The sequence below is a fragment of the Salmo salar genome, chromosome ssa18 (assembly GCF_905237065.1).
Source record: "Salmo salar chromosome ssa18, Ssal_v3.1, whole genome shotgun sequence".
Classification (NCBI taxonomy): Eukaryota; Metazoa; Chordata; class Actinopteri; order Salmoniformes; family Salmonidae; genus Salmo; species Salmo salar.
Window position 1 is genome coordinate 38,982,200 of NC_059459.1, and position 16,865 is coordinate 38,999,064.

Here is a 16,865-nt window from a genome sequence, read left to right on the forward strand (position 1 = left end):
CCTCACCACAGTGACCACAGAGTTGTTCTGTAATAAGGGTGACTAACTACCTCACCACAGTGACCACAGAGTTGTTCTGTAATAAGGGTGACTAACTACCTCACCACAGAGTTGTTCTGTAATAAGGGTGACTAACTATCTCACCACAGTGACCACAGAGTTGTTCTGTCATAAGGGTGACTAACTACCTCACCACAGAGTTGTTCTGTAATAAGGGTGACTAACTACCTCACCACAGTGACCACAGAGTTGTTCGGTAATAAGGGTGACTAACTACCTCACCACAGTGACCACAGAGTTGTTCTGTAATACGGGTGACTAACTACCTCACCACAGAGTTGTTCTGTAATAAGGGTGACTAACTACCTCACCACAGTGACCAACGAGTTGTTCTGTAATAAGGGTGACTAACTACCTAACCACAGAGTTGTTCTGTAATAAGGGTGAGTAACTACCCCACCACAGAGACCACAGAGTTGTTCTGTAATAAGGGTGACTAACTACCTCACCACAGAGTTGTTCTGTAATAAGGGTGACTAACTACCTCACCACAGAGACCACAGAATTGTTCTGTAATAAGGGTGACTAACTACCTACCCCACCACAGAGTTGTTCTGTAATAAGGGTGACTAACTACCTCACCACAGAGTTGTTCTGTAATAAGGGTGACTAACTACCTCACCACAGTGACCACAGAGTTGTTCTGTAATAAGGGTGACTAACTACCTCACCACAGAGTTGTTCTGTAATAAGGGTGACTAACTACCTCACCACAGTGACCACAGAGTTGTTCGGTAATAAGGGTGACTAACTACCTCACCACAGTGACCACAGAGTTGTTCTGTAATAAGGGTGACTAACTACCTCACCACAGAGTTGTTCTGTAATAAGGGTGACTAACTACCTCACCACAGTGACCACAGAGTTGTTCTGTAATAAGGGTGACTAACTACCCCACCACAGTGACCACAGAGTTGTTCTGTAATAAGGGTGACTAACTACCTCACCACAGAGTTGTTCTGGAATAAGGGTGACTAACTACCTCACCACAGTGACCACAGAGTTGTTCTGTAATAAGGGTGACTAACTACCTCACCACAGTGACCACAGAGTTGTTCTGTAATAAGGGTGACTAACTACCTCACCACAGAGTTGTTCTGTAATAAGGGTGACTAACTACCCCACCACAGTGACCACAGAGTTGTTCTGTAATAAGGGTGACTAACTACCTCACCACAGAGTTGTTCTGTAATAAGGGTGACTAACTACCTCACCACAGTGACCACAGAGTTGTTCTGTAATAAGGGTGACTAACTACCTCACCACAGAGACCACAGAGTTGTTCTGTAATAAGGGTGACTAACTACCTCACCACAGAGTTGTTCTGGAATAAGGGTGACTAACAACCTCACCACAGTGACCACAAAGTTGTTCTGTAATAAGGGTGACTAACTACCTCACCACAGTGACCACAGAGTTGTTCTGTAATAAGGGTGACTAACTACCTCACCACAGAGTTGTTCTGTAATAAGGGTGACTAACTACCCCACCACAGAGACCACAGAGTTGTTCTGTAATAAGGGTGACTAACTACCTCACCACAGAGACCACAGAGTTGTTTTGTAATAAGGGTGACTAACTACCTCACCACAGAGTTGTTCTGTAATAAGGGTGACTAACTACCTCACCACAGAGTTGTTCTGTAATAAGGGTGACTAACTACCCCACCACAGAGACCACAGAGTTGTTCTGTAATAAGGGTGACTAACTACCTCACCACAGAGTTGTTCTGTAATAAGGGTGACTAACTACCTCACCACAGAGACCACAGAGTTGTTCTGTAATAAGGGTGACTAACTACCTCACCACAGAGTTGTTCTGTAATAAGGGTGACTAACTACCCCACCACAGAGACCACAGAGTTGTTCTGTAATAAGGGTGACTAACTACCTCACCACAGAGTTGTTCTGTAATAAGGGTGACTAACTACCTCACCACAGAGACCACAGAATTGTTCTGTAATAAGGGTGACTAACTACCTACCCCACCACAGAGTTGTTCTGTAATAAGGGTGACTAACTACCTCACCACAGAGTTGTTCTGTAATAAGGGTGACTAACTATCTCACCACAGTGACCACAGAGTTGTTGTGTAATAAGGGTGACTAACTACCTCACCACAGAGTTGTTCTGTAATAAGGGTGACTAACTACCTCACCACAGTGACCACAGAGTTGTTCGGTAATAAGGGTGACTAACTACCTCACCACAGTGACCACAGAGTTGTTCTGTAATACGGGTGACTAACTACCTCACCACAGAGTTGTTCTGTAATAAGGGTGACTAACTACCTCACCACAGTGACCACAGAGTTGTTCTGTAATAAGGGTGACTAACTACCTCACCACAGTGACCACAGAGTTGTTCTGTAATAAGGGTGACTAACTACCTCACCACAGAGTTGTTCTGGAATAAGGGTGACTAACAACCTCACCACAGTGACCACAGAGTTGTTCTGTAATAAGGGCGATTAACTACCTCACCACAGAGTTGTTCTGGAATAAGGGTGACTAATTACCTCACCACAGTGACCACAGAGTTGTTCTGTAATAAGGGTGACTAACTACCTCACCACAGTGACCACAGAGTTGTTCTGTAATAAGGGTGACTAACTACCTCACCACAGAGTTGTTCTGTAATAATGGTGACTAACTATCTCACCACAGTGACCACAGAGTTGTTCTGTCATAAGGGTGACTAACTACCTCACCACAGAGTTGTTCTGTAATAAGGGTGACTAACTACCTCACCACAGTGACCACAGAGTTGTTCGGTAATAAGGGTGACTAACTACCTCACCACAGTGACCACAGAGTTGTTCTGTAATACGGGTGACTAACTACCTCACCACAGAGTTGTTCTGTAATAAGGGTGACTAACTACCTCACCACAGTGACCAACGAGTTGTTCTGTAATAAGGGTGACTAACTACCTCACCACAGTGACCACAGAGTTGTTCTGTAATAAGGGTGACTAACTACCTCACCACAGAGTTGTTCTGGAATAAGGGTGACTAACAACCTCACCACAGTGACCACAGAGTTGTTCTGTAATAAGGGCGACTAACTACCTCACCACAGAGTTGTTCTGTAATAAGGGTGACTAACTACCTCACCACAGTGACCACAGAGTTGTTCTGTAATAAGGGTGACTAACTACCCCACCACAGTGACCACAGAGTTGTTCTGTAATAAGGGTGACTAACTACCTCACCACAGAGTTGTTCTGGAATAAGGGTGACTAACTACCTCACCACAGTGACCACAGAGTTGTTCTGTAATAAGGGTGACTAACTACCTCACCACAGTGACCACAGAGTTGTTCTGTAATAAGGGTGACTAACTACCTCACCACAGAGTTGTTCTGTAATAAGGGTGACTAACTACCTCACCACAGTGACCACAGAGTTGTTCTGTAATAAGGGTGACTAACTACCTCACCACAGAGTTGTTCTGTAATAAGGGTGACTAACTACCCCACCACAGTGACCACAGAGTTGTTCTGTAATAAGGGTGACTAACTACCTCACCACAGAGTTGTTCTGTAATAAGGGTGACTAACTACCTCACCACAGAGTTGTTCTGTAATAAGGGTGACTAACTACCTCACCACAGAGACCACAAAGTTGGTCTGTAATAAGGGTGAGTAACTACCCCACCACAGAGAGCACAGAGTTGTTCTGTAATAAGGGTGACTAACTACCTCACCACAGAGTTGTTCTGTAATAAGGGTGACTAACTACCTCACCACAGAGACCACAGAGTTGTTCTGTAATAAGGGTGACTAACAACCTCACCACAGAGACCACAGAGTTGTTCTGTAATAAGGGCGACTAACTACCTCACCACAGAGTTGTTCTGGAATAAGGGTGACTAACAACCTCACCACAGTGACCACAAAGTTGTTCTGTAATAAGGGTGACTAACTACCTCACCACAGAGTTGTTCTGTAATAAGGGTGACTAACAACCTCACCACAGTGACCACAGAGTTGTTCTGTAATAAGGGCGATTAACTACCTCACCACAGAGTTGTTCTGGAATAAGGGTGACTAACTACCTCACCACAGTGACCACAGAGTTGTTCTGTAATAAGGGTGACTAACTACCTCACCACAGTGACCACAGAGTTGTTCTGTAATAAGGGTGACTAACTACCTCACCACAGAGTTGTTCTGTAATAAGGGTGACTAACTACCCCACCACAGTGACCACAGAGTTGTTCTGTAATAAGGGTGACTAACTACCTCACCACAGAGTTGTTCTGGAATAAGGGTGACTAACTACCTCACCACAGTGACCACAGAGTTGTTCTGTAATAAGGGTGACTAACTACCTCACCACAGTGACCACAGAGTTGTTCTGTAATAAGGTTGACTAACTACCTCACCACAGAGTTGTTCTGTAATAAGGGTGACTAACTACCCCACCACAGTGACCACAGAGTTGTTCTGTAATAAGGGTGACTAACTACCTCACCACAGAGTTGTTCTGGAATAAGGGTGACTAACTACCTCACCACAGTGACCACAGAGTTGTTCTGTAATAAGGGTGACTAACTACCTCACCACAGAGACCACAGAGTTGTTCTGTAATAAGGGCGACTAACTACCTCACCACAGAGTTGTTCTGGAATAAGGGTGACTAACAACCTCACCACAGTGACCACAAAGTTGTTCTGTAATAAGGGTGACTAACTACCTCACCACAGTGACCACAGAGTTGTTCTGTAATAAGGGTGACTAACTACCTCACCACAGAGTTGTTCTGTAATAAGGGTGACTAACTACCCCACCACAGAGACCACAGAGTTGTTCTGTAATAAGTGTGACTAACTACCTCACCACAGAGTTGTTCTGTAATAAGGGTGACTAACTACCTCACCACAGAGACCACAGAGTTGTTCTGTAATAAGGGTGACTAACTACCTCACCACAGAGTTGTTCTGTAATAAGGGTGACTAACTACCTCACCACAGAGTTGTTCTGTAATAAGGGTGACTAACTACCACACCACAGAGACCACAGAGTTGTTCTGTAATAAGGGTGACTAACTACCTCACCACAGAGTTGTTCTGTAATAAGGGTGACTAACTACCTCACCACAGAGACCACAGAGTTGTTCTGTAATAAGGGTGACTAACTACCTAACCACAGAGTTGTTCTGTAATAAGGGTGAGTAACTACCCCACCACAGAGACCACAGAGTTGTTCTGTAATAAGGGTGACTAACTACCTCACCACAGAGTTGTTCTGTAATAAGGGTGACTAACTACCTCACCACAGAGACCACAGAATTGTTCTGTAATAAGGGTGACTAACTACCTACCCCACCACAGAGTTGTTCTGTAATAAGGGTGACTAACTACCTCACCACAGAGTTGTTCTGTAATAAGGGTGACTAACTACCTCACCACAGTGACCACAGAGTTGTTCTGTAATAAGGGTGACTAACTACCTCACCACAGAGTTGTTCTGTAATAAGGGTGACTAACTACCTCACCACAGTGACCACAGAGTTGTTTGGTAATAAGGGTGACTAACTACCTCACCACAGTGACCACAGAGTTGTTCTGTAATACGGGTGACTAACTACCTCACCACAGAGTTGTTCTGTAATAAGGGTGACTAACTACCTCACCACAGTGACCACAGAGTTGTTCTGTAATAAGGGTGACTAACTACCTCACCACAGTGACCACAGAGTTGTTCTGTAATAAGGGTGACTAACTACCTCACCACAGAGTTGTTCTGTAATAAGGGTGACTAACAACCTCACCACAGTGACCACAGAGTTGTTCTGTAATAAGGGCGACTAACTACCTCACCACAGAGTTGTTCTGGAATAAGGGTGACTAACTACCTCACCACAGTGACCACAGAGTTGTTCTGTAATAAGGGTGACTAACTACCTCACCACAGTGACCACAGAGTTGTTCTGTAATAAGGGTGACTAACTACCTCACCACAGAGTTGTTCTGTAATAAGGGTGACTAACTATCTCACCACAGTGACCACAGAGTTGTTCTGTCATAAGGGTGACTAACTACCTCACCACAGAGTTGTTCTGTAATAAGGGTGACTAACTACCTCACCACAGTGACCACAGAGTTGTTCTGTAATAAGGGTGACTAACTACCTCACCACAGTGACCACAGAGTTGTTCTGTAATACGGGTGACTAACTACCTCACCACAGAGTTGTTCTGTAATAAGGGTGACTAACTACCTCACCACAGTGACCAACGAGTTGTTCTGTAATAAGGGTGACTAACTACCTCACCACAGTGACCACAGAGTTGTTCTGTAATAAGGGTGACTAACTACCTCACCACAGAGTTGTTCTGGAATAAGGGTGACTAACAACCTCACCACAGTGACCACAGAGTTGTTCTGTAATAAGGGCGACTAACTACCTCACCACAGAGTTGTTCTGTAATAAGGGTGACTAACTACCTCACCACAGTGACCACAGAGTTGTTCTGTAATAAGGGTGACTAACTACCTCACCACAGTGACCACAGAGTTGTTCTGTAATAAGGGTGACTAACTACCCCACCACAGAGACCACAGAGTTGTTCTGTAATAAGGGTGACTAACTACCTCACCACAGAGTTGTTCTGTAATAAGGGTGACTAACTACCTCACCACAGAGACCACAGAGTTGTTCTGTAATAAGGGTGACTAACTACCTCACCACAGAGTTGTTCTGTAATAAGGGTGACTAACTACCTCACAACAGAGACCACAAAGTTGTTCTGTAATAAGGGTGAGTAACTACCCCACCACAGAGACCACAGAGTTGTTCTGTAATAAGGGTGACTAACTACCTCACCACAGAGTTGTTCTGTAATAAGGGTGACTAACTACCTCACCACAGAGACCACAGAATTGTTCTGTAATAAGGGTGACTAACTACCTACCCCACCACAGAGTTGTTCTGTAATAAGGGTGACTAACTACCTCACCACAGAGTTGTTCTGTAATAAGGGTGACTAACTACCTCACCACAGTGACCACAGAGTTGTTCTGTAATAAGGGTGACTAACTACCTCACCACAGAGTTGTTCTGTAATAAGGGTGACTAACTACCTCACCACAGTGACCACAGAGTTGTTCTGTAATAAGGGTGACTAACTACCTCACCACAGTGACCACAGAGTTGTTCTGTAATACGGGTGACTAACTACCTCACCACAGAGTTGTTCTGTAATAAGGGTGACTAACTACCTCACCACAGTGACCAACGAGTTGTTCTGTAATAAGGGTGACTAACTACCTCACCACAGTGACCACAGAGTTGTTCTGTAATAAGGGTGACTAACTACCTCACCACAGAGTTGTTCGGTAATAAGGGTGACTAACTACCTCACCACAGTGACCACAGAGTTGTTCTGTAATACGGGTGACTAACTACCTCACCACAGAGTTGTTCTGTAATAAGGGCGATTAACTACCTCACCACAGAGTTGTTCTGGAATAAGGGTGACTAACTACCTCACCACAGTGACCACAGAGTTGTTCTGTAATAAGGGTGACTAACTACCTCACCACAGTGACCACAGAGTTGTTCTGTAATAAGGGTGACTAACTACCTCACCACAGTGACCACAGAGTTGTTCTGTAATAAGGGCGACTAACTACCTCACCACAGAGTTGTTCTGGAATAAGGGTGACTAACTACCTCACCACAGTGACCACAGAGTTGTTCTGTAATAAGGGTGACTAACTACCTCACCACAGTGACCACAGAGTTGTTCTGTAATAAGGGTGACTAACTACCTCACCACAGAGTTGTTCTGTAATAAGGGTGACTAACTACCTCACCACAGTGACCACAGAGTTGTTCTGTAATAAGGGTGACTAACTACCTCACCACAGAGTTGTTCTGTAATAAGGGTGACTAACTACCCCACCACAGTGACCACAGAGTTGTTCTGTAATAAGGGTGACTAACTACCTCACCACAGACCAGTTGTTCTGTAATAAGGGTGACTAACTACCTCACCACAGAGTTGTTCTGTAATAAGGGTGACTAACTACCTCACCACAGAGACCACAAAGTTGTTCTGTAATAAGGGTGAGTAACTACCCCACCACAGAGAGCACAGAGTTGTTCTGTAATAAGGGTGACTAACTACCTCACCACAGAGGTTGTTCTGTAATAAGGGTGACTAACTACCTCACCACAGAGACCACAGAGTTGTTCTGTAATAAGGGTGACTAACTACCCCACCACAGAGACCACAGAGTTGTTCTGTAATAAGGGCGACTAACTACCTCACCACAGAGTTGTTCTGGAATAAGGGTGACTAACTACCCCACCACAGTGACCACAAAGTTGTTCTGTAATAAGGGTCACTAACTACCTCACCACAGAGTTGTTCTGGAATAAGGGTGACTAACTACCTCACCACAGTGACCACAGAGTTGTTCTGTAATAAGGGCGACTAACTACCTCACCACAGAGTTGTTCTGGAATAAGGGTGACTAACTACCTCACCACAGAGACCACAGAGTTGTTCTGTAATAAGGGTGACTAACTACCCCACCACAGTGACCACAGAGTTGTTCTGTAATAAGGGTGACTAACTACCTCACCACAGAGTTGTTCTGTAATAAGGGTGACTAACTACCCCACCACAGTGACCACAGAGTTGTTCTGTAATAAGGGTGACTAACTACCTCACCACAGAGTTGTTCTGGAATAAGGGTGACTAACTACCTCACCACAGAGACCACAGAGTTGTTCTGTAATAAGGGTGACTAACTACCTCACCACAGTGACCAGAGTTGTTCTGTAATAAGGGTGACTAACTACCTCACCACAGAGTTGTTCTGTAATAAGGGTGACTAACTACCCCACCACAGTCACCACAGAGTTGTTCTGTAATAAGGGTGACTAACTACCTCACCACAGAGTTGTTCTGTAATAAGGGTGACTAACTACCCCACCACAGTGACCACAGAGTTGTTCTGTAATAAGGGTGACTAACTACCTCACCACAGAGTTGTTCTGTAATAAGGGTGACTAACTACCTCACCACAGAGTTGTTCTGTAATAAGGGTGACTAACTACCTCACCACAGAGACCACAAAGTTGTTCTGTAATAAGGGTGAGTAACTACCCCACCACAGAGACCACAGAGTTGTTCTGTAATAAGGGTGACTAACTACCTCACCACAGAGTTGTTCTGTAATAAGGGTGACTAACTACCTCACCACAGAGACCACAGAATTGTTCTGTAATAAGGGTGACTAACTACCTACCCCACCACAGAGTTTTTCTGTAATAAGGGTGACTAACTACCTCACCACAGAGTTGTTCTGTAATAAGGGTGACTAACTATCTCACCACAGTGACCACAGAGTTGTTCTGTAATAAGGGCGACTAACTACCTCACCACAGAGTTGTTCTGGAATAAGGGTGACTAATTACCTCACCACAGTGACCACAGAGTTGTTCTGTAATAAGGGTGACTAACTACCTCACCACAGTGACCACAGAGTTGTTCTGTAATAAGGGTGACTAACTACCTCACCACAGAGTTGTTCTGTAATAAGGGTGACTAACTACCCCACCACAGTGACCACAGAGTTGTTCTGTAATAAGGGTGACTAACTACCTCACCACAGAGTTGTTCTGGAATAAGGGTGACTAACTACCTCACCACAGTACCAAAGTTGTTCTGTAATAAGGGTGACTAACTACCCCACCACAGTGACCACAGAGTTGTTCTGTAATAAGGGTGACTAACTACCTCACCACAGAGTTGTTCTGGAATAAGGGTGACTAACTACCCCACCACAGAGACCACAGAGTTGTTCTGTAATAAGGGTGACTAACTACCTCACCACAGAGTTGTTCTGTAATAAGGGTGACTAACTACCTCACCACAGAGACCACAGAGTTGTTCTGTAATAAGGGTGACTAACTACCTCACCACAGAGTTGTTCTGTAATAAGGGTGACTAACTACCCCACCACAGAGACCACAGAGTTGTTCTGTAATAAGGGTGACTAACTACCTCACCACAGAGTTGTTCTGTAATAAGGGTGACTAACTACCCCACCACAGAGACCACAGAGTTGTTCTGTAATAAGGGTGACTAACTACCTCACCACAGAGTTGTTCTGTAATAAGGGTGACTAACTACCTCACCACAGAGACCACAGAGTTGTTCTGTAATAAGGGTGACTAACTACCTACCCCACCACAGAGTTGTTCTGTAATAAGGGTGACTAACTACCTCACCACAGAGTTGTTCTGTAATAAGGGTGACCAACTACCTCACCACAGTGACCACAGAGTTGTTCTGTAATAAGGGTGACTAACTACCTCACCACAGAGTTGTTCTGGAATAAGGGTGACTAACTACCTCACCACAGTGACCACAGAGTTGTTCTGTAATAAGGGTGACTAACTACCTCACCACAGTGACCACAGAGTTGTTCTGTAATAAGGGTGACTAACTACCTCACCACAGAGTTGTTCTGTAATAAGGGTGACTAACTACCTCACCACAGTGACCACAGAGTTGTTCTGTAATAAGGGTGACTAACTACCTCACCACAGTGACCACAGAGTTGTTCTGTAATAAGGGTGACTAACTACCTCACCACAGAGTTGTTCTGGAATAAGGGTGACTAACTACCTCACCACAGTGACCACAGAGTTGTTCTGTAATAAGGGCGACTAACTACCTCACCACAGAGTTGTTCTGGAATAAGGGTGACTAACTACCCCACCACAGAGACCACAGAGTTGTTCTGTAATAAGGGTGACTAACTACCTCACCACAGAGTTTTCTTATAGGGTGACTAACTACCTCACCACAGAGACCACAGAGTTGTTCTGTAATAAGGGTGACTAACTACCTCACCACAGAGTTGTTCTGTAATAAGGGTGACTAACTACCCCACCACAGTGACCACAGAGTTGTTCTGTAATAAGGGTGACTAACTACCTCACCACAGAGTTGTTCTGTAATAAGGGTGAGTAACTACCCCACCACAGAGACCACAGAGTTGTTCTGTAATAAGGGTGACTAACTACCTCACCACAGAGTTGTTCTGTAATAAGGGTGACTAAATACCTCACCACAGAGACCACAGAGTTGTTCTGTAATAAGGGTGACTAACTACCTACCCCACCACAGAGTTGTTCTGTAATAAGGGTGACTAACTACCTCACCACAGAGTTGTTCTGTAATAAGGGTGACTAACTACCTCACCACAGTGACCACAGAGTTGTTCGGTAATAAGGGTGACTAACTACCTCACCACAGTGACCACAGAGTTGTTCTGGAATAAGGGTGACTAACTACCTCACCACAGTGACCACAGAGTTGTTCTGTAATACGGGTGACTAACTACCTCACTACAGAGTTGTTCTGTAATAAGGGTGACTAACTACCTCACCACAGAGTTGTTCTGTAATAAGGGTGACTAACTACCTCACCACAGTGACCACAGAGTTGTTCTGTGACCAAACACACTTATTTGGTCTGTGTCAGTGTCCTCCCCTATTGTAATAGCGCTGTCTGGATGAACCCCAGCATTACATATCTGAACACATGACAACAACAACAAGATCAATGTATTAAGATGATGGATGTGACACTGAGAAAGGTACCTCCCCCATGCTCCCCAAAAGAAGGATTCCAGAAGAGTGATCTGAGCAAGCTAATAGACATGGAACTCCCTGGAGCATTGTAGGACCTGCAGTAAAACAGCAGCTTTAACTGTCTCTGCACACATGAACATACCCAGAACAACTACAATATGTTTCAACTGTCTCTGCACACATGAACATACCCAGAACAACTACAGTATGTTTCAACTGTCTCTTCACACATGAACATACCCAGAACAAGTACAGGACGTTTCAACTGTCTCTACACACATGAACATACCCAGAACAACTACAGTATGTTTCAACTGTCTCTACACTCATGAACATAACCAGAACAACTACAGTACGTTTCAACTGTCTCTACTCACATGAACAACTACAGTATGTTTCAACTGTCTCTACACACATGAACATACCCAGAACAACTACAGTACGTTTCAACTGTCTCTACACACATGAACATACCCAGAACAACTACAGTATGTTTCAACTGTCTCTACACTCATGAACATACCCAGAACAACTACAGTACGTTTCAACTGTCTCTTCTCACATGAACAACTACAGTATGTTTCAACTGTCTTTACACATATGAACATACCCAGAACAACTACAGTATGTTTCAACTGTCTCTACACACATGAACATACGAAGAACAACTACAGTATGTTTCAACTGTCTCTGCACACATGAACATACCCAGAACAAGTACAGAACGTTTCAACTGTCTCTACACACATGAACATACCCAGAACAACTACAGTATGTTTCAACTGTCTCTACACACATGAACATACCCAGAACAACTACAGTATGTTTCAACTGTCTCTACTCACATGAACATACCCAGAACAACTACAGTATGTTTCAACTGTCTCTGCACACATGAACAACTACAGTATGTTTCAACTGTCTCTACACACATGAACATACCCAGAACAACTACAGTATGTTTCAACTGTCTCTACACACATGAACATACTCAGAACAACTACAGTACATTTCAACTGTTTCTACACACATGAACATACCCAGAACAACTACAGTATGTTTCAACTGTCTCTGCACACATGAACATACCCAGAACAACTACAGTACGTTTCAACTGTCTCTACACACATGAACATACCCAGAACAACTACAGTATGTTTCAACTCTCTCTACTCACATGAACATACCCAGAACAACTACAGTATGTTTCAACTGTCTCTGCACACATGAACAACTACAGTACGTTTCAACTGTCTCTACACACATGAACAAACCTAGAACAACTACAGTATGTTTCAACTGTCTCTGCACACATGAACAACTACAGTATGTTTCAACTGTCTTTACACACATGAACATACCCAGAACAACTACAGTATGTTTCAACTGTCTCTACACACATGAACATACCCAGAACAACTACAGTACGTTTCAACTGTCTCTACACACATGAACATACCCAGAACAACTACAGTATGTTTCAACTGTCTCTGCACACATGAACATACCCAGAACAACTACAGTACGTTTCAACTGTCTCTACACACATGAACATACCCAGAACAACTACAGTATGTTTCAACTCTCTCTACTCACATGAACATACCCAGAACAACTACAGTATGTTTCAACTGTCTCTGCACACATGAACAACTACAGTATGTTTCAACTGTCTCTACACACATGAACATACCCAGAACAACTACAGTATGTTTCAACTGTCTCTACACACATGAACATACCCAGAACAACTACAGTATGTTTCAACTGTCTCTACACACATGAACATACCCAGAACAACTACAGTATGTTTCAACTGTCTCTACACACATGAACATACCCAGAACAACTACAGTATGTTTCAACTGTCTCTGCACACATGAACAACTACAGTATGTTTCAACTGTCTCTACACACATGAACATACCCAGAACAACTACAGTATGTTTCAACTGTCTCTACACACATGAACATACCCAGAACAACTACAGTATGTTTCAACTGTCTCTACACACATGAACATACCCAGAACAACTACAGTATGTTTCAACTGTCTCTGCACTCATGAACATACCCAGAACAACTACAGTATGTTTCAACTGTCTCTGCACACATGAACATACCCAGAACAACTACAGTATGTTTCAACTGTCTCTGCACACATGAACATACCCAGAACAACTACAGTATGTTTCAACTGTCTCTACACACATGAACATACCCAGAACAACTACAGTATGTTTCAACTGTCTCTACACACATGAACATACCCAGAACAACTACAGTATGTTTCAACTGTCTCTACACACATGAACATACTCAGAACAACTACAGTACATTTTTTCTAAAACACAACATAGGAAACGTGCAATGGCTCAAAGTACATAATATGCAGTGTCATTCTATTCAACTCTGGAAAGACCATCAAATTGTCAGAGACTCCAGTCACCCAAGTCATAGACTGTTCTCTCTGCTACCACACGGCAAGTGGTCCTGGAGCGCCAAGTCTAGGACCAAAAGGCTCCTTAACAGCTTCTACCTCCAAGCCATAAGACTGCTGAACAATTAATCAAATGGCCCCCCATTTGTTTTGTACACTGCTGCTACTCGCTGTTAATTATCTTTGCATAGTCACTTCACCCCCACCTACATGTACAAATTACCTCAACTAACCTGTACCCCAGCACACTGACTCAGAACCGGTACCCCCTGTATATAGCCTCGTTATTGTTATTTTATTGTGTTACTTTTTATTATGTTTAACTTTAGTTTATTTGGTAAAAACTCTTCTTGAACTGAACTGTTAGTTAAGGGCTTGTAACTAACCATTTCACGGTAAAGTCTACACTTGTTTTATTCGGCGCATGTGACAAATAACGTTTGATTTGATTTGAACATACAAATTTCAGGCAGTTTTGGATCTCGCACCTGTCAAAACAATTACATCATGCTCTGGCTGACAGAGACTGGAGTGACCCGACCAACATCTCTGGCTGACTGGGCCCATATTGTTTTACATAGAGAGAGAGAGATGCTGCGGCAGCTTCTACTAACAGAGAGGTTTACCACAAAACAAGGCCCACATACATCCTCATTACATCCACATACATCCTCACACTGAAGAACTACAAGCTATCTGACAGACACACATCACCATCACAGACACACATCACAGTCACAGATACACATCACAGTCACAGATACACACCACAGTCACAGATACACATCACAGTCACAGTCACACATCAGAGTCACAGATACACATCAAAGTCACAGATACACATCACATTCACAGATACACATCACAGTCACAGATACACACCACAGTCACAGATACACACCACAGTCATAGATACACATCACAGTCACAGATACACACCACAGTCACACATCAGAGTCACAGATACACATCACAGTCACAGATACACACCACAGTCACAGATACACATCACAGTCACAGATACACACCACAGTCACAGATACACACCACAGTCATAGATACACATCACAGTCACAGATACACACCACAGTCACACATCAGAGTCACAGATACACATCACAGTCACAGATACACACCACAGTCACAGATACACATCACAGTCACAGTCACACATCAGAGTCACAGATACACATCAAAGTCACAGATACACATCAAAGTCACAGATACACATCACAGGCACAGATACACATCACAGTCACAGATACACACCACAGTCACAGATACACACCACAGTCATAGATACACATCACAGTCACAGATACACATCACAGTCACAGATACACACCACAGTCACAGATACACATCACAGTCACAGATACACATCACAGTCACAGATACACCACAGTCACAGATACACATCACAGTCACAGATACACACCACAGTCACAGATACACACCACACATACAGATAGCAGAAGGTATACAACAGCTCCACCCTGCAGCATTCTCTGACATACCTCTACCTCTATCTCTCTCTACCTCTCTCTCTCTACAACAGGAAATCAAACAAGCGTATGATTAGAGTTAGACCAACCTTAAAACCATGATCCAGTTTGTGACGTGAACGCTGTCTGTCTGTCTGCTCCCTTGCCTGCCTTAGCTGGGGAACTGTGCTAGAATCGCCATTTTCTGCTATGAGCTGTGGCACATGCTCCTAAAATGAACACAGAACAGTCTTCTGCATGTCTATCTCTCTAGTCTCGCTACCGTACAGCCAGATCTGCTTCCCTGAGTCACAGCCCTCATCTCTCTCTCGCTCTCTCTGCTAATGGAGTATAATGATGGGAGGCTGCCTGCATGCAATCCTTAGCTAACTAGCCTCCACATCCAGCAGCACCCACAATCCCTAGCTAACTAGCCTCTACATCCATCAGCACCCACAATCCCTGAAATAATGCAGGCAGAGAGAGGATAATGATTCATCACAAAAAGGGAGGAGGCAGAAAAGAGGAGAGAGGGAAAATCCAGTTGAGATGAAGGAAGAGACAGAGCAGGATTGTGATGCTTACCGTGAACACACAGCCCTCCCTGGTGGAGAGAGGGAACCAGGCAGCCGGTAGGAGACAGGAAGCAGAGGAGGAGGAGGAGGTGCTGGTGCAGGAGGCTGTCGCTGCAGGTGCGTGCGCACACCACACACACGCACATGCGTGGGTGTGGGTGTGTGTGTGTGTGTGCTGCGTGCCTAGCCAGTGATGCTCTGTGTTGTATGCTGTGTGCTGTGAGCTGTGAGCTGTGAGCTGTGTGCTGTGTGCTGTGTGCTGTGTGCTGTGAGCTGTGAGCTGTGAGCTGTGTGCTGTGTGCTGTGAGCTGTGAGCTGTGAGCTGTGTGCTGTGAGCTGTGAGCTGTGAGCTGTGTGCTGTGTGCTGTGAGCTGTGAGCTGTGTGCTGTGTGCTGTGTGCTGTGAGCTGTGAGCTGTGTGCTGTGTGCTGTGAGCTGTGAGCTGTGAGCTGTGTGCTGTGAGCTGTGAGCTGTGAGCTGTGAGCTGTGAGCTGTGAGCTGTGTGCTGTGAGCTGTGAGCTGTGTGCTGTGTGCTGTGAGCTGTGTGCTGTGAGCTGTGAGCTTGGCTCTCCTTCTGGGGGATGTGTTGGTTGCCAGTCTCTGCCTGCCTCCATGCAGCCTCCATCAGGCTCTAGTCCAGCTCCAGACACCCCCTGGCCACTGCAGGGTCAGGGCAGCTCCACTCC

The 16,865-nt window shown here is 44.4% G+C and overlaps 1 protein-coding gene across 1 annotated transcript in view; it reads right to left on the minus strand.

The window, feature by feature from the left end:
* LOC106577179 (janus kinase and microtubule-interacting protein 3) overlaps nucleotides 1–16,091 on the minus strand; it is a 231,518-nt gene extending 215,427 nt beyond the window's left edge. Inside the window, 1 exon segment of the mRNA XM_045701109.1 lies at nucleotides 15,716–16,091. The gene's annotated coding sequence lies outside the window, so the exon portion shown is untranslated.
* Between the last annotated feature and the right edge of the window lie 774 nt (nucleotides 16,092–16,865).